We start from the raw sequence: 24,363 nt of genomic DNA on the forward strand, positions 1-24,363 counted from the left end.
ACCTGCGCCATTTGCAACCTGAATTTGGTCGGTGCCAGTGTAGCGTTCTCTGGTGGTAAGCCTCTCTAGGTCATTGGTGATATGATCTGTGGCTCCAGTGTCAACATACCAGTTTGTGTCACTAGTGTATCCACTGGTTGCCAAAGCTGCTTGTTTGAGATTATTTTCGGCTTGATATGCCTGATCAAATCTGTGCCAGCATTGCAAAGCATCGTGATTGGGCTTACCACAAATCTGACAGACAATGCCTGAGCTGCTTTGTGTCTTTGATGGTTGACGTCCAGGATTGTTCACAGTACGCCTTGATTGTCCATGACCACTATTTAACTGACGACTACGACCGCGACTACCTCGACCTCCATTGGCACCTCCACGAATGGATATCCTATTGACATTGTTAGCAGATGAAAGTTGCTCAAATGTACCCTTACGCAAGTGCCGCATCTCATAGCTCAGCATGTGAGCATACACGTCGCTGACAGTGTATACATCTGTTCTGGTTGTAATGCTTGTGACTAGAGGATCATAATCTGGACCAAGTCCTTGCAGCATGTAGGCGATGAGTTCTTCATCCTCTATTCGCTTGCCAATGGCAGCAAGTGTATCACCAAGATGTTTTACTTTACGAAAGTAGTCAGCAATTGTCATGTCCTTTTTCTGGATAGTAGAGAGTTCCATACGGATCTGCATTGCTCTTGCTCGAGATGTGGAAGCAAATTGTCGCTCCAGCGTAATCCAGGCTTCTCGTGCAGTGGTGATTCCAACCATCGTGCTGAGAACCTCCTCAGTGACTGATGAGTTGATGAGGCTGAGTACCAGCTGGTCCTGGGGGTACCAGACTGTGAACTCAGGGTTGATGATAATTTTGCGATTCCCTGTTTCTTCACTTGGTTCAACGGCGATCGTCTGGCTTGGTGCAGGCATGGATCCATCCACAAAACCAACAAGGTTTTGGCTACGCAAGTAGGGAAGGATTTGGGTGGACCACAGTAGATAATTTTCTTGTGTAAGCTTAACACTAATCACCTGACTGATCGACGGAGAAGACATTGTGTTGTTTGGGATTGACATGTCTAACAGCAGAGGCTATGGATCTCGTGGATCTTATTTCGGCTCTGATACCATATCAAGTTTATGCAAAACTGTGCCTCACACTATTGAGGACATATTCTATTTATATTGGCAAAAGATTAACTAATAGATCCGATTTCATAGGAAACTAACGAAGTAAGCCTATTCTTATGGCATGACTAACTTCAAGCTATTCTAATGGATTGACCAATTCTAACACAACATACACAGACGGCAGATTTAGAGATTTTGGTAGGTTATTACGATAAAATCTTATCTCATATTTTCTTTTCCTTTATAGTTATGGTTATAAGAAATTAATTTAGAATCAAATCTTCTTTTATATCCCCATATCCAATTGATTAGATTTTTTTTTAGTATTTTAAGTTATAGGAAATAAGGTTAGATTCAATAAATTTTAGTTGGCAAATCTATAAATTAGGAGATAGTAGCCAAACAATCGACTCAAAATTGGTCAGTAATATTTGTTTACACAATTGAAAATCTATTTACAGAATGAAAATAATTAAAGAGAGGGAGGGTGATTGAGGAAAGATTTGTTGAACAGAATTTAACAATAAAATAGGAAATATCATAGCGCAAGGAACTCCATCGAATTTTGTCTAACAGGAAATATGAGAATTTTAAGATGGCAAATGTATATTAGAGAAATAATTTTATAGAGTTCAAACTTGAAACTGATGTCATAGACTCACATACCTTAACTTGGATTTCAAAGGACGGAATTGAACTCTCATTAAGGATATATTCGTGACAACGACTTAAGCTAACCAGGTAAGTGACCTTACTATCGACATAGTTATATTTGATGTTGACACGTGCCCCGTGGTTCTGCACGTTCATATATATTGATATGTATGAATTGTCTGTGGATCGATATGCTTCTTATATGTTATGTGTATATTATAATATGTGAATTGTGTGATAATAATTACGGTACGATGTGTTCAAGGATATGTTTGAGATAAGATACGAGAAGGATGCACAAAACGAAATGTAACGATAGGAGTAAAATACGTTCATGAACGTTAATGTTAGGTTACATACTGGAGTGTATGGATAAGAGAGATTGAGGGAAGAATACGGTTAGGTTACGGGTAGAAAGGGATAGGTTTGTGATAGATTGATAGAACGATAGCGTTAGGATTGATAGAACGGTAATGTTAGGATACGTTCTTGTGATGATATGACTATGGTATGTTCACGTAATGATATGTATAAGAACGTTAAGGTTATGATAAGTTAGAGAACGATATAACTACAAAGTGTTTACGTTATGACTTGTTTATGATATGATACATTGTGATGCAATATGTCATGGTATGATGTGTATATGATGAAATGTTATGTTAAAAGCATAGAACGTTGTGTTAGGTCTCTTAAATTGTGTGTATACAGCATGATATGAATGACATGAAATCACGATAATGGCATGAAATATAACCCCATTAGAAATTATGTATGATTTGAGATATGATATGAATGATGAACTATATCTTAAACGATATGAAAAATGATATGATATGTACATAATGCTAACGGGGTTGTATTAAAGAATAATGAAAATGGAAAAGTTTTGGGACCTCATGCATTATGTGTGCTCATGCATTTGGGGGAATACCCTTCATCACAAGGGTACGGACGCGTACATCCAATGGCAGGACAATGATCGTTATGCTTTGCATAGCGCTGCCGGGACGGTTACTAGTTCTAGCTGGTGTTCAGCCTAAGGGGCTCCCAGAGTATGCCCAACGGATAAGGAAAGTGGCCCAGTGGTGTGCGAACTAGCTGGTGAGCTCATACTCGCACGTATGGGCTGTGTGTAGAGTTGGTACACGTCCAAAATTACCTGTTAGGACAGCACCATAGGGAAAACGGAATGAAAGATAGGTCTCATCATCTCATTGCATGTGATTGTTACATTTAACCCAATAGTGGGGTCAGTTACTGAGTATTTCTTTAAATACTCAAGCCATGTGCTACTACATTTTTCAGGTTAAGGCAAGACATTCTTGTACGGCTGACAACATCACAATTCGAGACCATGGCACATGCGTAGGATAGTGGAATTTATTTTTTTAGACTTTGCTAGAATACGATATTTTTAACTTAAACTCTTATTCATTTTATTTAGTCTTTTGTTGCGTCTTTTTAAAACTGTTTTCAAAACACGTAAGTCCATGGCTGTGTTTTAAGATAAAGGTTATGTTTATGGAATTTAAATGAAGTCTTTCGCATTCAATGTTATGGTACGTGTATAGTAGCGACCTAAAATTAAGTAAACAACTTCGGGTCGTTACAATGTAAGTCCATGAAAGTGTTTTATGATGAAATTTATATTTTAGGATAAAGTTTAAATGCTTATTTCTGCACAAAATGATTATTCTTTAATGACGGTAGTGACTCGAGGTAAGTAGAAATCTAGAATTAAAGTTTGGGTAGATGCATACATGTTATATGTAGTTCTTAGGTTAGATTATGGATCATTTTCTTATTTTATTTAAAAATTTTATGCTATTTATTTCCCGTTATATTGTTTTAAAAAAATTTATTACGAACGTTTAAGTCCATAGCGTCATTTCTTTTAAATGAATTTCTCCATGCATTCTAGTTATATCATGTAGTTGCGACCTTGGTTTTAATAGAAAATTAGAGTCATTATAATTGGGATAAGAGCAATACCTCTCACAGTAAGATGTGATTCAGGGGCAAACCAAGGAGAAATCTTGTGGGTATGTGACACCTGAGTAAAGAGGAGTACAGGAATGAATTGAGAACATATCAGAGTGAGAGTGATCCTGAAGTTAGGATGACTAAGAAAGACTTAAAAGGAAATAAAGGTTACAACCTATTCCAACAATGTGCATCTTCCTTTTTAGTGGCTCAATCATAGAAACTTCATTTTTTAACATACTTTGTTTGGAGTAATTCTATGTTGGGTGACGTTCTAGAAATTTTCCTATAATACATGTGAGTGAGGACAAAGTATGTTAGGACAACTCGTATTGGTTTGTGGGAATAATTTTCATTGTTAGAAGCAAGAGTAAGTAACGTGACTACTAGCATGGGAATACTGGAGCCATTAGGTGTTGAATCAAGATTTTGAATCTTGATTTAAATCTTGGGCAAGAGTTGTTACACATTTGTGAGCGCCTAGGGATAGTCTTCCTCATCTTTTCTATCATTCACTATGAAATTTCCTTAACAATGATGTCATTTTTCTTTTACAAACTCGATAGACTAGTCATGAAATTTTCTATTATTTTTAAATATATTAAATGCATTATTACTATCTCGTACAAAATTTAATTATTTTTTTAGGACTATTGGTACGGATTCAAATTAGTTTGTTGTCCAAAAAACAATAAGCAAACATAGCAAAGTGTCAAAAAGATAACAGAATATACATATACATATATTATGGTTTTGTAGCTATATTATTCCTTTATTCTTGCCCCAATGATTGAATTTAGTGCCCACACACTAACAATCACAAACATATTAGTTCTCTCTCTCTTGTAGTTTCTATCTTTTTTCTCTTTGCAGGTATCCTGATGGTGCTGGGAGTCGTGGGCTGAAGGCTGGGCGTGCTGTGGCCGTCGTTTCGCGTGGGTTCCGCGAAATCTCTCTCTCTTGTAGTTTCTGTCTTTTTTCTTTCTTTCTTTCTTTCTTTCTTTCTTTCTTTCTTTCTTTCTTTCTTTCTTTCTTTCTTTCCCGGGTTGTTACACCTTGTAACTTTGTGTAATCCCTTTACACCATGACACAAGGATCCTCATCAAATTTCATGTCATTTAGAGGTCACTTGGTCATAAACTACTGGTACATAGTTATAGGGGCATTTTAATCATTTTACACTTATACTTGGTTTAGCCCATTATCATAACCTAATGGTCACCAAATTTCATGCGTAACATTATGATGCCATATTAAGCCTTCTTCTAAAATTTCATGGGCAACATAATTCATCTAACTCAGGTGCTTCATTGAAACAAATGTTCATGTGTACAGTAAGGTTGGCAAACTTACTCAATTTAAAGAGTTTCTCACCAATTTTTTTTTTTTTTTTTTTTTTCAATCTACTTGATCAATAGTTTTACTAGTTTCTGCTTTAAGTGGTTCTCCAAATCAAATTCTCAAATTCTCTAAACTTAGCTAAAGATTCACTCATCGAGTCCATACATTCTGATTTTAAAATATCCCAAATGGCATTTTCTTTTGATCCACATTTTTTTTCCTCTCTCCTTATCATTAAAGAAAGACAAAGAAAAATTAGGGGGAGAAACATTCAGGAGAATTTCTGTTAAGATTCAAACCCATAGCTGATGGTAGAACTATGATAGATATTTTTTGTTTCCTACTCATACGCGCTCATATCATTGCTTCTGGATCTACCTCTAATTTGAATCTTCCTACCCAATAAAATATTACGGTGCTGGTATAGACCGAAATTTTGTTACAGTCCAATTCTGATCCGTAATAGATACCGGGGCTTTGCAATATTTGACGGATCACAATTCTGTATAGTCCATTTACTATAGGAGTTCCCCGGGAATTCATTAGAGGAATGTTTCCAATTAAAATTGTTCGTTCTCTATACTTTTAATAATTAAAAAGAAAGAAAGAATTGTTTTCCTTTCCTCGTTATTGTTTGTGTCCACTTTATTTGGTTCATCATTAATGTCTGGTCTTTGTAGATGAATTCCATATACAAATTTGCCTATTTTCCCATAAAAAATCAAGAAATTTGTGATACCTCCTCTTTTGGCTACCTACCCCAATTCTAGTAAATTTTTGGAGTCAAAATCATGACATGAAACTCGTTAAGAACTCCACCCTATCCCAATGCAAATAGAATGTACTAGTAAATCACATGGACCTAGGAACGACTCCATGTATTTGCTTTGTGGTCAAGCTAGAGTTTGAGCATTTAGTAACTTTCATAGGAAACATTGTCAAATAGGCTTTTCTTTGGTTTCTTATAAATTGTCTTGATCGATAGTTACATATTTTAAATCTTGATTCATAGTCCAAAATTGTTTTAATTCCCTAAAATCTTTTATATTTACCCTTAATCTCATAAATAAGTGTCATATGAATTTCCTATCATATTTCGAGTCTTCAAGGATCTTGAAAACGTCATAGAATTTTCATAAAGGTCTTAAGATCATTTACTACATCAAATCTTGGTTTAATTCTTCAACCTATTCCAATGGCCTTCCGAATTTCTCGTCGAGGGTTTAACACACGTCTAGTAAGATGGAGGTTTCCATACTGTTATAAAGAATGTTTTGTTTTCACTGTTAATCAAGGTGGAATCTTACCTTATTTATCTTTAGAGCAAAATAATAATAAATAAAATAAAATAAATTGTGATAGTTCCGTTTATATTTACTTATTTTTCTCAAGCTCAAGTTAAATTTAGGGCAAATGACTATCATTTTTTAAGAAAAAAAAAAACTGAAACCCAATACATTTCCTACGTGGATTTCTTTTTCACATTTTCAGAAAAAATGGGATTTGTGGTTTTGTAATTATAGAAATATCATATATTTGGCATATGCATCAACCAAAATCTACTATTTAGGTTCATATTGGTGAACTAATTTGAGGTCTAGAGGATTATATAATGGATTGACAAGAATGAAACTTAACCATCACACCAGTCCATTCAAATTATTTTGAACACAAATAATAACATGGCAGAGATTTGTAGTGTGAAGTTGAGTTTCATTATTGCGATGATACTGCTGGTTGTGTCTCGCTCTGGTAAAATTTCTAGCTCTTCGTTCTTTGTTTGTTTTGAATCTCTTTGAAGGTTAATATTTCAATAGAGAAGCCTTCTAAGACAAATCGCATGCTAAGTGTTCAAAAGTTTCAAACATAATGTCGAGTGTTTAAATATTATTGTAGTTGAAGTTGAAGGGATGCCGCCACTGGTACCAAAGAGAAGCCTTCTAAAACAAATCGCATGCAACACCTCTGCTGACTGCGGAGATCGTACTTGCTCGTGTTCTTATCTCGGTTTATGCGTTTGTATTCAATTCGCAACCAAAGAATCGAAGCTCAATGATATGCAATTTGAAGACCTCAAACAAGAGGACCTCAAGAATTAAGTGTTAATATGAACAAAACTAATATGTTGTGATTGTTAGCGTGCGGGACAAAATTCTATCCTTGGAACGCAATAATACTGAATACCATACAATAATATATGATATATGTATGTTTTTTTTTTATTTAATCTTTTGACACACTTTGCTTTATTTGCTTATTTGTCTTTCGGACAACATACAAACTTAAATTCGTATTAATAGTCGTAAAAAAATAATTAAATTTGTACGAGGTATTCCTTTAAAATCAAATCAAGTAACAATGCATTCAATTTATTTTAAAAGAATAAAAAAAATTCATGACTAGTCTATCTAGTTTGTAAAAGAAAATGACATAAAAGTTAAAGGAAATTTCATAGTGAATGATAGAAAAGATAAAAGGAAGACTATCCCCTCGCTGTCACAAATGTGTAACGACTCATGTCTAAGATTCAAATCAAGATTCGAAATCTTCATTCGACACCTGATGGCTCTAGCATTCTCCTACTGCATAGTCAGGTTACATACTCCTCGCTTCTAACAGTAAAATTATCCCTACAAACCAACACGAGTCGTTCCAGCATGTTTTTTCCTCACTCACATGTATCATAGGAAAATTTCTAGAACGTCACCCAATATAGAATTACTCCAAACAAAGTACGTTAACAATGGAGTTCCTATGACGAAACCACTAAAAAGGAAGATGCACATTGTTGGTATAGGCTGTAACTTTTATTTCCTTTAAGACTTTCTTAATCATCCTATCTTCAGGATCACTCTCCTTGGATGTGGTCTCAGTTCATTCATGTACTCCTCGTTTACTCAGGTGTCACATACCAACCAACTTCCTCCTTGGTTTGTTCTTGAATCACATCTGACTGTGAGAGGTATCGCTCTGATCCTAATGTTTTATTAAAACCAAGGTCGCCGCTACATGCATAATATAACTATTCGTTGGAGAAATTCATTTAAAAGAAATGTAACTAAAATGCGTGGAGAAATTCATTTAAAATAAACAATGCTTTGGACTTAAATGTTCGTAATAAAAATTTAAAAACAATATAACCGAAAATAAATAGTATAACCTAAGAACTACATATAACATGAATGCATCTACTAAAACTTCAAATCCATAGATGTCACCACGACATTGTCCATCGGTGCAAAAGTGATATGAACTAAGAGACATCAATCATACAATATACTTCAATGAAGATGTGAAGAAAATATTGTTAAATTTATCATAAGATATTTCAATTCATGTAACATCGATGAAGAATGAAGTTTCCTGTTATAAATTTTAGGTGGATTACAATTTAGAGTAATTTAGAGTTATTGTATTTCGTTAATGTATTTTAAGACTTTTTATTTATTTTAGGTTACAATTACATAATGGTTAATGCCTTGAATTGTTTCATTTTGAGGCTATATAAAGCCATGTATGTTGTATTTGTAGGAAGACTTGGAACATAGAGTAAAAAGAAGCATTTGTGCTTTTCTTTAGTCAATGGCTAAGTTTCTTTGCAATTCTACGTACTTTAGGTTGCATGTAGAATCATTCAAGCTCGACATGATCAATCTTGCTTGTGGAGTGATTCGAATCTCAAGCAAGTGTTCTTGCCTTGAGATATTTGATCAACAAGAATCATTCAAGCTAGACATGATCGATCTTGCTTGTGGAGTGATTCAAATCTCAAACAATGTTCTTGTCTTGAGATCTTCGATCAACAAGGTAATCCAAATCTTACTCCCCTTGTAGTGATTCCTTATCTTATCATTTGGTATCAGAGCTTCAGGCTCAAGATCGGATATATGTTTCCTTTGTGTTTCTTCTTATTTTGATTTTTATTTATTTTTATCTTTTTACTTTTTAATCAACCCAGAGTTCAAAATTCCATCTTTGCTGGATTGAAAATTTTGAGAGGTGAGAATGAGAGCTTCATCTGTGTAAATGAGTGTAAAAAGAGTGGTCTAATATTCCTTGAGTATATATACTCGTGAGAGAGTGTTGTGAGGTCTTTTCTATTTCCATTACTTATTTGTTGCAGCAAAGTTTCACAAATAGATTCGAGGACGAATCCTCTTGGAGAAGTGGAGAATGACATGAACCAAGAGACATCAATCCTACAATATACTTCAATTCAGATGTGAAGAAAATATTGTTGAAATTATCAAAAGATATTTCAATTCATGTCAATCGTTGAAAAATGAAGTTTCATGTTATAAATTTTAGGTGGATTACAATTTAGAGTTATTATATTTTAAGACTTTTTATTTACTTTAGGTTACATTTACCTAATGGCTAATTATGGCCATTAAGTATGAATATTAAAACTCTTGAAATGCCTTTAATAGTTTCATTGTTGAGGCTATATAAACCCATGTACGTTGATTTGTAAGTAGACTTGAAAAATATAGAAAAAGAGCATTTGTGCTTTTCTTTAGCCAATAGTTAAGTTTCTTTGCAATTATATGTAGTTTAGGTTTCATGTAGAATCATTCAAGCTCGACACGATCAATCTTGCTTCTGGAGTGATTCGAATCTCAATCAAGTGTTCTTGCCTTGAGATATTCGATCAAAAAGGTAATCCGAATCTTACTCTCCTTGTGGTGATTCCTTATCATATCAGACTAGTATCTCAAGGATCAAGAGCTTGAAAATGAACGATAAGAACTGATTTTTTTTTTTCTCAAAACTGATTTTTTTTTTTTTTCTTTTTTTCTTCAATAATTTTTTAGAGAAAAAACAAGTTGATAGAAAAAAAAAAAAACATAACAATAAAGATATTTCACCTCTAGAACGGCTAAAGAACGTCGACCAAATGTTCTGATACCAAATGATAAGCGCCAACAATGCTAGATTTTGCAAATCTAGATGTCCTTCTAGAATCCTTGCAAAACGTTTACAGAGAAAGCTAACTTAACGGATTGAATTCAACCAAGAGCTGGTTAGAAGATGAATGACTCTTCGATTGAACTTGAAATCTATGATGGTCACTCTTAGATACCAAGACAATTCACTCCAAAATTAGCTTGATCAAAACTAATTCAATAAATCGGTTTAAACATCAAACCTAAAGCAAGGTTTGAAAAAGAATAACACAAAAAAGGTATCAAGAAAACACAAAGGTTTTGTTTGTATTCAACCATCGATCCACAAACATGAATATTAGATGGCTTTAAATAGGCCAAAAAAGATAACCCTAACATAATAAATTCAACCACCAACTACCGACTGCTAATAAATGCTATTAAATATACATTTAAGAAAATAAGGCATTCATAAATTGTCTTAATTGATAGTTCAACTACCGAAGCAAGTCTTCTAATCACTTTCCAATGTCAGCCATTCCAATAGCTTCTTGATTTGATATGCTAATGCTATAAAGATTTTTGGGCTCAAAAGTCTTTGTTTCAACTTGTACAGCTAGCTTTGTTTCAACTTGTACACTAGCTAGCCTTTGAATATGCAATGTATAAGCCTCTTGAACCTTCTTAACGTTGATTTTTGTAATCGGTCCTTCGGGTACATGCAAAGGGTTAGTAGTTGAATTCATATCACCTTTACTTAAGTGTCACATGCCCACTAGCTTCCTCCAAGATTTTTCCTTGAATCACATCTTACTGTGATAGGTATCGCTCTGATACCAACTCTAACGACCCTAATTTTCTATCAAAACCAAGGTCGCCACTAAACGATGCTATGGATTTAAACGTTCACAATAAAATCTCAAAACAATATAGCGAAAATAAATAGCTTAAAATTTTTAAATAAAATAAAAAAAAGATCCATAATATATCCTAAGGACTACATACAACATGAATGCATCTACTCGAACTTCAGTTCCATAGGGTTTACCGCAACATTGTCATTTGTGTAAAAGGGTCTTACTTTTACCTGAAAAATAAGAGTAGCACGTAGGTTAAGTGTTTTAAGAAATACTCAGTAAGTAACCCCGCTATTGGGGTTGGAATATGCAATAATGTTTAGGACCAATCATTTATTAAAACATCATTTCATGGTTTTGGTCTCAACTTACAGTCCGGGCAGAATTAAATGTGTATTACATCTCTACACACGGCCCACATACACACACATGAACCCCGGGCGAGCTCGTATATGAACCCCTGGACCTGGCCTTCGGCTAGCATACACTCACGCTATTGCCTCTAAATTTCATGTATAACATAGCACAATTTTTAATTGTATAACATCTCAAAATGATATTTCATAACATTACATATCTTATAATTACAACATAACTTAACATATCAAGTTTCATAGCACAACATATTCACAACACAACATTAACATAATAAACAAGCATTAAACAATCACAATGTACGACACATGCAAGGGCCAAAGTGTACGTACCGTTCATAATTCAAGCAATTCATTCGACCAAACCAGTAGTGAAGCAACTTACCTGAGTAGCTTAAGCCAAAGTTGCTAATTTATCTTTAGAGTTAGAACAAATCCATCCCTTCAAATCCAAGTCAACCTATGTTAATTTACAACACCGAATTAGAACACATTAAACGAGTGAAGTCATTATAGATTTCAAGTTTATTTCTTTAGCCACTCAAACATAACAACATTTGTTGAAAATTTTTATTGTTTTTCTGTTTTCATTTTGTAACGGTCAATTGGTCAAACTTGACTTCGTCATTTGTGGAGATTAAAGGGGATCGGTATTGAATCCCGGCCACAAACGTCTTTTGTCGAGAGACTATAAATACCCACAATATGTTATGTAAAAAAGAAGATTCGTGGATGAATGTTATTCAGATCTCAAATTGAGACGTTTCCCTTAGAAATCCGAGCATCATATTTGTCATTTCTAAGTTTCAAGCAATTCTTGTGGTAGAATTGCACCCGAGCCATTCAAGCAAGCCTTGATCAAGTTAGATCGTGGAATGACTCAATTTAGAACAAGGTTTCCAAATCTTGCTTCTAAATCTTTGATAGTAAGAGGTAATCTAATTCTAGCCTTATCTCTTGGTTGAACCAAATTTCGTATAAGGAGGTGTTAATTACTTTAATTCAAGGGTTCTGGCTTCAACATAAGCTTGGATGGTTGTGTTGAGGATTAGGGTTGCCTTATCATAACATTCATACTTAATGACCATAATTAACCATTATGTAATTGTAACCTAAAGTAAATAAAAACTCTTAAAATACATCAATGAAATACAATAACTCTAAATTGTAATCCACCAAAAATTTATAACATGAAACTTCATTCTTCTTCAATGTGGCATGAATTGAAATATTTTTTGATAATTTCAACAATATTTTCTTCACATCTTCGTTGAAGCATATTGTATGATTGATGTCTCTTGGTTCATATCATTCTCCACTTCTTCAAGAGGATTCGTCCTCGAATCTATTTGTGAAACTTTGTTGCAAAAAGTAAGTTATGGAAATACGAACGACCTCACAACACACTCTGTAACGACCCAAAATTTTCTACTTAATTTAAGGTCACTACTATATACGTGCCATAAACATTGAATGTGGAAGACTTCATTTAAATTTCATAAAACATAACCTTTAACTTAAAACACAGCCATGGACTTATGTGTTTCGAAAACATCTTTAAAACGACACAACAAAAGACCCGAAATAAAATAAATAAGCGTTTAAGTTTAAAACATCCTATTCTAGCCTAAGTCTAAGAAAATAAATACCACTATCCTATGCATGTGCCATGATCTCGAGTTGCGATGCCGTCGTCAGCCGTACAGGAATGTCTTGCCTTAACTTGAAAAATGTAGTAGCACATGACTTGAGTATTTAAAGAAATACTTAGTAAGTGACCCCACTATTGGGGTTAAATGCAACAATCACATGCAATGAAATGATGGAACCTATCTTTCGTTTCATTCCGTTTTCCCTACGGGGCACGTGTTAACATCAAAATATAACCATGCCGATAGTAAGGTCACTTACCTGGCTAGCTTAAGTCGTTGTCACGAATATATCTTTAATGAAAGTTCGATTCCGTCCTTTGAAATCCAAGTCAACCTATGTGAGCCCATGACATTAGTTTCAAGTTTGAACTCTATCAAATTATTTCTCTAATTTACCTTGTTAAAATTCTGATATTTCAGACAAAATTTAATGGAGTTCCATGCCCTCTATATCTCCGGTTTTATTTTTAAATTTTGTTCAACAAATCTTCCCTCAATCTATTCTCCTCCCTCTTTGTAATTATTTCCATTCTGTAAATAGATAGTTCTGTACACATTTTCAATTCTGTAAATAAGATATTACTCTAACTCTATATTTATTTTCATTCTGTGTAAATAGATATTATTGGCCAATTTTAATTTGGCTATTATCTTACACATGTATGAATCTCCCAACTAAATTTTATTTATCCTAACCTTATTTCCTATAACTTCCAATGCTAACAAAAATCTAATTAATTGTATATGAGATGTGATTATTACAGGATCGGCTCAAATATGAATAAGATTTGATCCTAAATTAATTTCTTATAAGAATAACTATAAAGGAAAAAGGAATCTGAATTTTACCGTAATAATAGACAAAAATCTCTCGAGGTAAATCTGTATCATATCCTTATGTTCAAATACCATTTTACTTTTTCTCAAATCTGACATTTTTTCTGTTAATTTTCTGGACGAACTGTGATATGCTCGGGTTGAGGGAAGAAGATGTCGTTCCTATGAGAGGTGAGTGGGGAGAGGTGGTAAATTTTATTTTTATTTTTATTTTTATTTTTATGTACTTCTTTTTAGTTATTTATTTATGAATTATTATTATTATTATTATTATTTTGACGTATCTATTTTTTTATAATTATTTTTATTTGCTTATTTATTATTATTATTATTATTATTATTATTATTATTATTATTATTATTATTATTATTATTATTATTATTATTATTATTATTATTATTATTTTGGCTATTACATCGTATACCTCTAAAGAAACTTTCGTCCTCGAAAGTGTTTTAATCTTGGAATAACTCGGGTCCTCATTCTAAGAGTTTTTTGTTAAGTCTTCAAGTACCACTAACTAAAAATTTTTAACAAGTATACCCTAATCCATATGAGTCATAAACATTTATTTCCATGCATCAAACTTTCGTAATTCTATCACTTGGTATTCATAGAAACTTTGGTTTCTTATAAAGTGTCTTGATGGATAGTTACATATTTTAAATCTTGATTCATACTCCAAAATTGTTTTAATTCCCTCAAATCTTTCATACTTACCCTTAATATCATAAATAAGTTTCATGAATTTCCTATAGTATTTTGAGTCTTCTAGGATCTTGAAAACGTCATAAGAATTTTCATAAAGGTCTTTTGATCATTTACTACATCAAATCTTAGTTTAATTCTTCAACCTATTCCAATGGCCTTGTAACTTTGTGTAATCCCTTTACACCATGACACAAGGATCCTCATCAAATTTCATGTCATTTAGAGATCACTTTGGTCATAAACTACTGGTACATAGTTATAGGGGCATTTTAATCATTTTACACCTATACTTGGTTTAGCCCATTATCATAACATAATGGTCACCAAATTTCGTACATAACATTATCATGCCATATTAAGCCTTCTTCTAAAATTTCATGGGCAACATAATTCATCTAACTCAGGTGCTTCATTGAAACAAATGTTCATGTGTACAGTAAGGTTGGCAAACTTACTCAATCTGAATTGTTTCTCACCAATTTTTCTTCTTTTTTCAATCTACTAGATCTAGGAACGACTTCCTGTATTTCATTTGTCAAGCTAGAGTTTGAGCTTTTGGTAACTTTCAAAGGAAACATTGTCAAATAGGCTTTTCTCTTGGTATACCTTATCTAGTAGAGCCCAAAACTAATGCTCCTATAACCATAACGGAAAGACATCACAACCCTTTCAACGCCTTTGTAATATCAAGAATGGGCTTAACAAAATTCTCTTCTAAAAAATTGGTATTATATAAGCATGGTGGATATCCTCCGATGCCATAAAACTTGGGATACTTGAAAATCAAACTTAAAATGATAGTTTAAAGTTTAACTATAGTAATACCTTTTAACCAGGTTGATATTGCTTTAGGAAAAATTGATTGGTAATTTTCTACAACAATTTGTTTATGTTGAGCTTCCTGAGTACATTCGTATACCCTAAGGAGGATTACCACAAAACTTCTAGTTGATTTAGAGACAATGTCCCACTCTAATCCTCGTGTATCCCCCACCCAAGTTCATCTTAAATCATGGTTTCTTAAATTTAAGGTGTCTTGACAATCTCATATCTCATACTGTAGTCCCTCTCCATATACCTCTAAAATTTTGACCATGATCGTAATGCCTCGTCCAAACTGTGGCTCGATACTTTTAAATCACCTCACAACTTCCCTAATAGGTTGTCTTATTATTTATTTATTTTTAATTTTCAGCTCGTATTAAGGCAGGAAAGTTTTCTACATCTCAGTACTTACAAAGCTCAGCTTCCATTAAAGGCACTTATGTCATTCACCAATGAATTTAAGTATACATGTTTTAAACTTTTATGGTCTTAACTCAATTTTTTTTTACTGATACTTTTAATTTCATCTTTACATACTTCAAAGTTATAAAATTTTCTTTCAGACACTACCACTTTTAATATCTATAGTATACTATAAGATATTGACATCTATTAAGCTTCTTATGTTATTTTATTTCATCTGACACTCCTTACTCTTCCGAATACATTAGTACATTTATTCCCATCTCTATGGTCATAAGACTATGTAGTTTATCTATGTTCGAGATGTATAACTGAAGCATATGACATTTCTTAGCAAAATCATCTTCACGCATACACTAACATTTAGTAGCTTACTAAAACTATAGCTACTCATTCACAATAACAACCTCAGTAAATCAAAACATCATCAATACAAACATTTACATTCACATTTCATGGAAGGTAAAACATAACATATTCTACATTCTAATAAATATAGAATTAAGCCAACAATAATACAGTAAATTAGAATACAATAAATATAGAATTAAGCCAACAATGGTGTAAAAGTCCAATTACGAGTTATATTTTATAATGACCAAGAAATAACAACATACACAATCAACGACATTGCATTTTTTTATCTTAAGCAAAACATACTTGACGGAGACGAGGCATCAACGGTGGGACCATGGAACATGCCAAGCCTACATCGTAGGCTAGTCTACAAAATCTGTAACCTGGCTCTAATACCAACTGTAACGACCCAAAATTTTCTACTTAATTTAAGGTCGTACTGTATACATACCATAAACACTGAATGCGGAAGACTTCATTTAAATTTCATAAAACATAACCTTTAACTTAAAACACAGCCATGGACTTACGTGTTTCAAAAACATCTTTAAAACGACACAACAAAAGACCCGAAATAAAATAAATAAGCGTTTAAGTTTAAAACATCCTATTCTAGCCTAAGTCTAAGAAAATAAATACCACTATCCTATGCATGTGCAATGATCTCGAGTTGCGATGCCGTCGTCAGCCGTACAGGAATGTCTTGCCTTAACTTGAAAAATGTAGTAGCACATGGCTTGAGTATTTAAAGAAATACTCAGTAAGTGACCCCACTATTGGGGTTAAATGCAACAATCACATTGAATGAAATGATGGGACCTATCTTTCGTTTCGTTCCGTTTTCCCTACGATGCTATCCTAACGGGTAATTGTGGACGTGTACCATATACTCTACACACATCCCATACGTGTGAGTATGGGCTCACCAGCTAGTTCGCACACCGCTGGGCCACTTTTCTTATCGGGTGGGCATACTCTGGGAGCCCCTTATGCCGGGACTTGTTAAAACTAGTAACCGTCATGGCAGCGCTATGCAAAGCATAACGATCGTTGTCCTGCCATTGGATGTACGCGTCCGTACCCTTGTGATGGGATAGGGGTATCCCCCAAGATGCATGAACACACATAATGCATGAGGCCCCCACTACTTCTACATTTATCATTAGTGAACATAACCCCCCTGTCACGTTCCATGCTTCATGTCCTTCTCATTTTCAATTTACATTTCATACATATTCCTATCGGGGTTATGATTCCAAACAGTTTACCGTATTTCATGTCATACAATTCATATTGTTTACATTCAAACATTCCATACAATCATGCCCTAACCGTTCAAGAAAAACATATCGTTACATGCATTACACATCACATTAGACTAAACAGCATACACTTCATAGTCATATCGTTCTCTAACTAACCATAGCTTTAATGTTCTTATACCTATCACAGACATATCATACGGAATTGGAAATATAGGAATATTTCTTCACTCACATGTATCATAGGAAAATTTATAGAACGTCACCCAACATAGAATTACTCCAAACAAAGTACGTTAACAATGGAGTTACTATGACGAAACCACTAAAAAGGAAGATGCACATTGTTGGTATAGGCTGTAACTTTTATTTCCTTTAAGACTTTCTCTTTTTTTCTTCAATAATTTGTGAGAGAAAAAACAAATTGATAGAAAAAAAAATAACAATAAAGATATTTCACCTCTAGAGCGGCTAAAGAACGTCGACCAAATGTTCTGATACCAAATGATAAGTGCCAACAATGCTAGATTTTGCAAAGCTAGAGGTCCTTCTAGAATCCTTGCAAAACGTTTACAGAGAAAGCTAACTTAACGGATTGAATCCAACCAAGAGCTGGTTAGAAGATGAATGACTCTTAGATTGAACTTGAAATCTATGATGGTCACTCTTAGATACTAAGACAATTCACTCCAGAATTAACTTCATCAAAACTAATTCAATGAATCGGTTTAAACATCAAACCTAAAGCAAGGTTTGAAAAATAATAACACCAAAAAAGTATCAAGAAAACACAAAGGTTTTGTTTGTATTCAACAATTCATTTTCAAACAAGAATATTACATGCGTTCAAATAGGCCCAAAAGATAACCCTAACATAATAAAATTCAACCACCCACTACAAATCCTATTAAATACAAAGTGAAGAAAATAAGGCATTCATACAAACTACTAATAAATGCTTTTAAATACAAATTGAAGTAAATAAGGCATTCATAAATTGTCTTAATTGATAATTCAACTACCAATGGCAAGTCTTCTAATCACTTTCCAATGTCAGCCACTCCATTATTTTCTTGATTTGATACTTGAATCTTCTTTGTATTGCTTCTTGTAATTGATCGTTCGGGTACACGGAAGTGATCAGTTGTTGAATTCATATCAAACATTAAAGATCTTTGATTTTGCTTTAATACAGCACCTATCCCTACTCCACTAGCATCACATTCAATTTCAAAAGTTGACTCAAAATTAGGTAATGCAAGCAAGGGAGCAGAACTCAATTTTTCTTTCAAAGTATTAAAAGCAAGTTCTTGATATTTTTCCCATATAAAGGATACATTCTTCTTAACAAGTTCATTCAAGGGTGAAGCAGTTGTACTAAAATTCTTAATGAACCTACGGTAGAAACTTGCAAGACCATGAAAACTTCTTACCTCACTTACATTTTTAGGTGTAGGCCAATCTTTTATAGCCTTCACTTTCTCCTCATCAACCTAAACACCATTAGATGAAACTACAAACCCAAGAATGTTAACTTTGTCCATGCAAAAGCTACATTTCTTTAAATTTACATTTAAACATTTGTTTCTTAAAGTAGTCAAAACGTTGCGTACATGGGTAATATGATCATCTAAAGATTTAGAGTAAACAAGGATGTCATCAAAATAAACAACCACAAACTTACCAAAGTATTCTCGTAAGACATGATTCATTAGTCTCATGAATGTACTAGGTGCATTAGTTAATCCAAAAGGCATAACCAACCATTCATAAAGACCATACTTGGTTTTAAAAGCTGTTTTCCACTCATCCTCAATAGGCATGCGAATTTGATGATAACCCGATTTTAAATCAATCTTAGTAAAAAGACTACATCTATGCAATTCATCAAGCATATCATCTAATCTAGGAATTGGATGCCTATACTTTATAGTTATCTTGTTTATAGCCATACAATCAACACACATATTCCAAGAACCATCTTTCTTAGGTACAAGAATAACTGGAACAGAACAAGGACTCAAACTTTTACGTACATACCCTTTAGCAAGGAGTTTACTTACTTGCTTCTGTATGTCTTCAGCCTCCTTTGGATTAGACCTATATGCCTGGTCGGTTTGGAATGGGCGCACTAGGGATGAAGTCAATCTAGTGTTCAATTCCTCTGAGTGGTGGCAAACTACTAGGCATCTCCTCAAAAAATAAATCTTCAAACTCTTGCAAAAGCACAACAAAATCACTAGGCAAAGAAGGGTTAAGCATGTTAGTAAAGTAACAAGACCCCTTGCACATAAGTACAAGAATAGTTCGGTTAGAGAGCAAAACATTCCTAGCCTCACTTGATCTAACAGACAAGCTTACTGATTTGGCTTTTCTCTCTTTTTTTTTTTCTCTAGGCTGAGTGCTACTCTCTTGCTTTTCACTCAAGCTCTTTTTATCACTTGATTCTTTTTCAATCTCTGCTTTTGCATCAGCCTCTTGCCTTTTCTTTTCAAGTTTGCAATGATCAATAAATACATCTTTTGGAGACAATGGAACAAGAGTGGTTTTTCTACCATAGTGAGTAAAAGAGTATCGATTTGCATACCCATCATACATTACCCGACGATCAAATTGCCAAGGCCTCCCAAGTAGTAAATCTCCAACATGCATGGATACAACATCACATAAAATCATCAACATATTTTCCATTAGTAAAAGAAACAAGAGCTTGTTGAGTTACCCGTACTTCCCCACGATCATTCAACCATTGAAGCTTGTAGGGTCGTGGATGTGGTTGTGTCTTTAAATTAAAGTCTTTTGACTAGAATGGAACTCTCAACATTGGTGCAATTACCGCTATCAATGACAACACTACAAGGTACAGATTGAACAAGACACCGAGTTTGAAATAAGTTCAACCGTTGGTCTAGGCCGTCCTCCTTAATGTGGGTGTTTAGAGCTCGTCGAGTAACCAAGATATATGTGTATGGTCCTCTTCACTAAACTCCTCACTCTCATAAGTTTTCTCATTTATGTTGTCATGTGCTTCGTCATCCGTAACAATTTTGCCCTCCTTGATGGTCATAATTCTTGCATTTGGGCAATCTCTACTATAGTGTCCTACCCCTTGACATCTCCAACACTTTAAATCTCTATTTCGAACATTAGACTTTTCTACTTTTTCTTTCCCTGTTCCAGAACTCTCACCTTTCTCAAATTTAGCTTGAGGCTTCTCATTAATCTCTTGATTTCTATGCTTATAATCAATGTTCTTACTAATCCTTTTTCCATGTAGAATAAGAATTGAAAAAGTTTTAGAAGAATACCGTTGAGACCTTCGTTGGATTTGCCTCTCAATCTTAATTGCAAAGGTGCAACAACTACTTGATATTAGAATAAGGCTGTAAATCAGTCTTGTCCGCAATCTCTGTGTTTAACCCATTAAGAAACCACGCCATGAGAGCCTCCATGTCCTCATCGAGATCAAGTCGATCCATCAATGTATCCATCTCCTTGTAATAAGCCTCAGCAGATTTGCGTCCTTGTTTCAATGCTTGAAGCTTTTGTGCCATGTCCCGTTGAAAATATTGTGGAACAAAACGCTTCCTCTTTGACTCTTTGAACTCGTACCATGAATGAATTGGTGCTTCAAGGTTTCTTCTCCTACTTGACATCAATTTATCTCACCAAATTTGAGCATATTGTTTGAATTGAGCAATGCATAACAGTACCTTCTTTTCATCACTAAAATTATGACAGTTGAACACTGACTTCACCATTTTCTCCCACTCAAGGTACTCCTCTGGATCGGTTTTGCCATAAAACTTGGAAACTTTTAATTTGATGTTCCCTACGTTACGATCAATTCTATCATCATATGGAACGCGTTGTTGTAAATTATGAGACCTTCTTCCATGGTCTCTCCCTCGCATCAAGCCACGACCAACTACATGTGGATTATCCTCGTCATGATCAGAATTGTTGCCCTCATTTTTATCGATTAAGGGCGTAGGTAGTGCAATCCTCTATCGAGCTTGGTTTTGAATCTCCAATCTTCCTATTCGATCGGTCAACTCTTCTATTCCTCAAATTAGTCTTTCCATGGTTCGTTGTTGTTCTACTCTCAATCGTGCATAAGTAATGATATGAACCAAGAGACATCAATCATACAATATACTTCAATGAAGATGTGAAGAAAATATTGTTGAAATTATCAAAACATACTTCAATTCATGCCACCTTAAAGAAGAATGAAGTTTCATGTTATCAACTTTGGGTAGATTACAATTTAGAGTTATTGTATTTCATTAATGTATTTTAAGAATTTTTATTTACTTTAGGTTACAATTACATAATGGTTAATTATGACCATTAAGTATGAATGTTACAACTCTTGGAATGCCTTTAATAGTTTCATTTTGTGGCTATATAAAGCCATGTATGTTGTATTTGTAAGTAAACTTGGAAAATGTAGTAAAAAATAGCATTTGTGCTGTCTTTAGCCAATGACTAAGTTTCTTTGCAATTCTATGTAGTTTAGGCTACATGTAGAATCATTCAAGCTCGACATGATCAATCTTGCTTGTGTTGTGATTCGAATCTCAAACAAGTGTTCTTGCGTTGAGATATTCGATTAGAAAGAATCATTCAAGCTAGACATGATCGATCTTGCATGTGGAGTGATTCGAATCTCAAACAATATTCTTGCCTTGAGATATTTGATCAACAAGGTAATCCGAATCTTACTCCCCTTGTAGTGATTCCTTATCATATCATTTGGTATGAGAGCTTTAGGCTCAAGATCGGATATATGTTTCCTTTATGTTTCTTCACAATTTGATTTTTATCTTTTTAGTTAATAATCGAACCCAGAGTTCAAAATTTAATCATTGCTCTATTTAAAAATTTGAGAGGTGAGAATGAGAGCTTCATTTGTGTAAATGAGTGTACAAAGAGTGGCCTAAAAATTCCTTGAGTGTATACTCGTGAGAGAGTGTTGTTAGGTCTTTTGTATTTTCATAATTTATTTTTTGCAACAAAGTTTCACAAATAGATTCGAGGATGAATCCTCTTGAAGAAGTGGAGAATGATATGAACCAAGAGACATCAATTATACAATATACTTCAATGAAGATGTCAAGAAAATATTGTTGAAATTATTAAAACATATTTCAATTCATGCCACATTAAAGAAGAATGAAGTTTCATGTTATAAACTTTGGGTAGATTACAATTTAGAGTTGTTGTATTTCATTAATGTATTTTAAGACTTTTTATTTACTTTAGGTTACAATTACATAATGGTTAATTATGACCATTAAGTATGAATGTTACAACTCTTGAAATGTCTTTAATAGTTTCATTTTGAGGCTATATAAAGCTATGTAGGTTGTATTTGTAAGTAGACTTGGAAAATGTAATAAAAAAAAGCTTTTGTGCTTTCTTTAGCCGATGGCTACGTTTCTTTTCAATTCTATGTAGTTTAGGTTGCATGTAGAATCATTCAAGCTCGACATGATTAATCATGCTTGTGGAGTGGTTCGTGTTCTACTCTCAGTTTATGCGTTTGTATTCAATTCGCAACCAAAGAATTGAAGCTCAATGATATGCAATTTGAAGACCTCAAACAAGAGGACCTCAAGAATTAAGTGTTAATAAGAACAAAACTAATATGTTGGGATTGTTAGCATGCGGGACTAAATTCTATCCTTAAAACGCAAGAATACTGAATAACATATAATAATTTATGATATATGTGTTGGGTTTTATGTGCTAAAACTCATAGTTTGTAAACAAAAACATATTCTATTTTCAATAAAGTTATTATTGTTGTTTATTCAATAAAGATTGTTATTGAATAAAGTGAACTTTAGAATCGTTATTCTAAATCCAATAAACTAATAACACTCTGGCTATAGTATAATTACTTGAACTATATGTAGAGACATAAGAGTGGATCAAGTTCAAGTATATATAGTCAAAATGATCTATAGTATAAGGATAAGGCTGAGTACCTTATTCTGGGGACATTATGGATGCGGCCCAGTTTTGTATGTGATATAAACAATGTGATCACTAAATTGTACATGTGGAGACATGTGAGTGGGGGTGTCCTATGCAATGAGTATTGCATAAGATCGGACGATGAAGAAAACCACTCTCACTTTATAAAGTCGTTTACTGTTGAGACTGATTTTCTTTTCATTTGATAACCTAGGTAACTCGGTTTTAATCCTGAGCTAACCATGAACTCCTGTTTATTCGAAATTATCCTTAGATTTATATGGGTGAGAGTGGCTCTAGTTCGCCGACTCAATAGGCCTCCCATTTCAGGGGTAAGACTGGGTGAATGGCTAGGGACGTGGGGTGCAAGACGAAATTCACTCCTACCCACCTTTAGGGATAGAAGAGAGGTAGTTCCCTTAAGCACTGACTCTAGGTCTTGAACAAGGGGCCCCACCCTCTCATTAGCCTGCGAGGGATTCGGTTTACTGGTTGGGCCACAAACCAATTGTTCATTAGAGGATCAGTGAGACATAAGGAACAAAAAGTAACTTTAGGGGTAAAACGGTAAATTGATCTAGCTCTAGTTACGAACAACCTGTGAAGGATCGACTTACTAATCATGGTTATATCAAATAGACAGAAATATATCTATAGTGATAAGATAAGGAATCAACTACAAGGGGAATAAGATTCGGATTAACTTGTTAATCGAATATCTCAAGGCAAGAACATTGTTTGAGATTCGAATCACTCCACAAGCAAGATCGATCATGTCTAGCTTGAATGATTCTTGTTGATCAAATATCTAAAGGCAAGAACACTTGCTTGAGATTCGAATTACTCCACAAGCAAGATTGATCATGTCGAGCTTGAATGATTCTACATGCAACCTAAACTACATAGAATTGCAAAGAAACTTAGCCATTGGCTAAAGAAAAAGCACAAATGCTCCTTTTACTATATTTTTCAAGTCTGCTTACAAATACAACATACAAGGCTTTTATATAGCCTAAAAAATGAAACTATTAAAGGCTTTCCAAGAGTTGTAACATTCATACTTTATGGCCATAATTAGCCATGATGT

The 24,363-nt window shown here is 33.9% G+C and overlaps 1 non-coding gene across 1 annotated transcript; it reads right to left on the reverse strand.

Moving 5' to 3' along the window:
* Nucleotides 1–446: 446 nt before the first annotated feature.
* On the reverse strand, nucleotides 447–582 carry LOC111794175 (small nucleolar RNA Z247). The gene has a single exon (XR_002815065.1). It is a non-coding gene; the product is annotated as a small nucleolar RNA Z247 (small nucleolar RNA).
* Nucleotides 583–24,363: the final 23,781 nt, after the last annotated feature.

Source organism: Cucurbita pepo, chromosome 12 (assembly GCF_057944985.1).
Source record: "Cucurbita pepo subsp. pepo isolate OVF chromosome 12, ASM5794498v1, whole genome shotgun sequence".
NCBI classification, from domain to species: domain Eukaryota; kingdom Viridiplantae; phylum Streptophyta; class Magnoliopsida; order Cucurbitales; family Cucurbitaceae; genus Cucurbita; species Cucurbita pepo.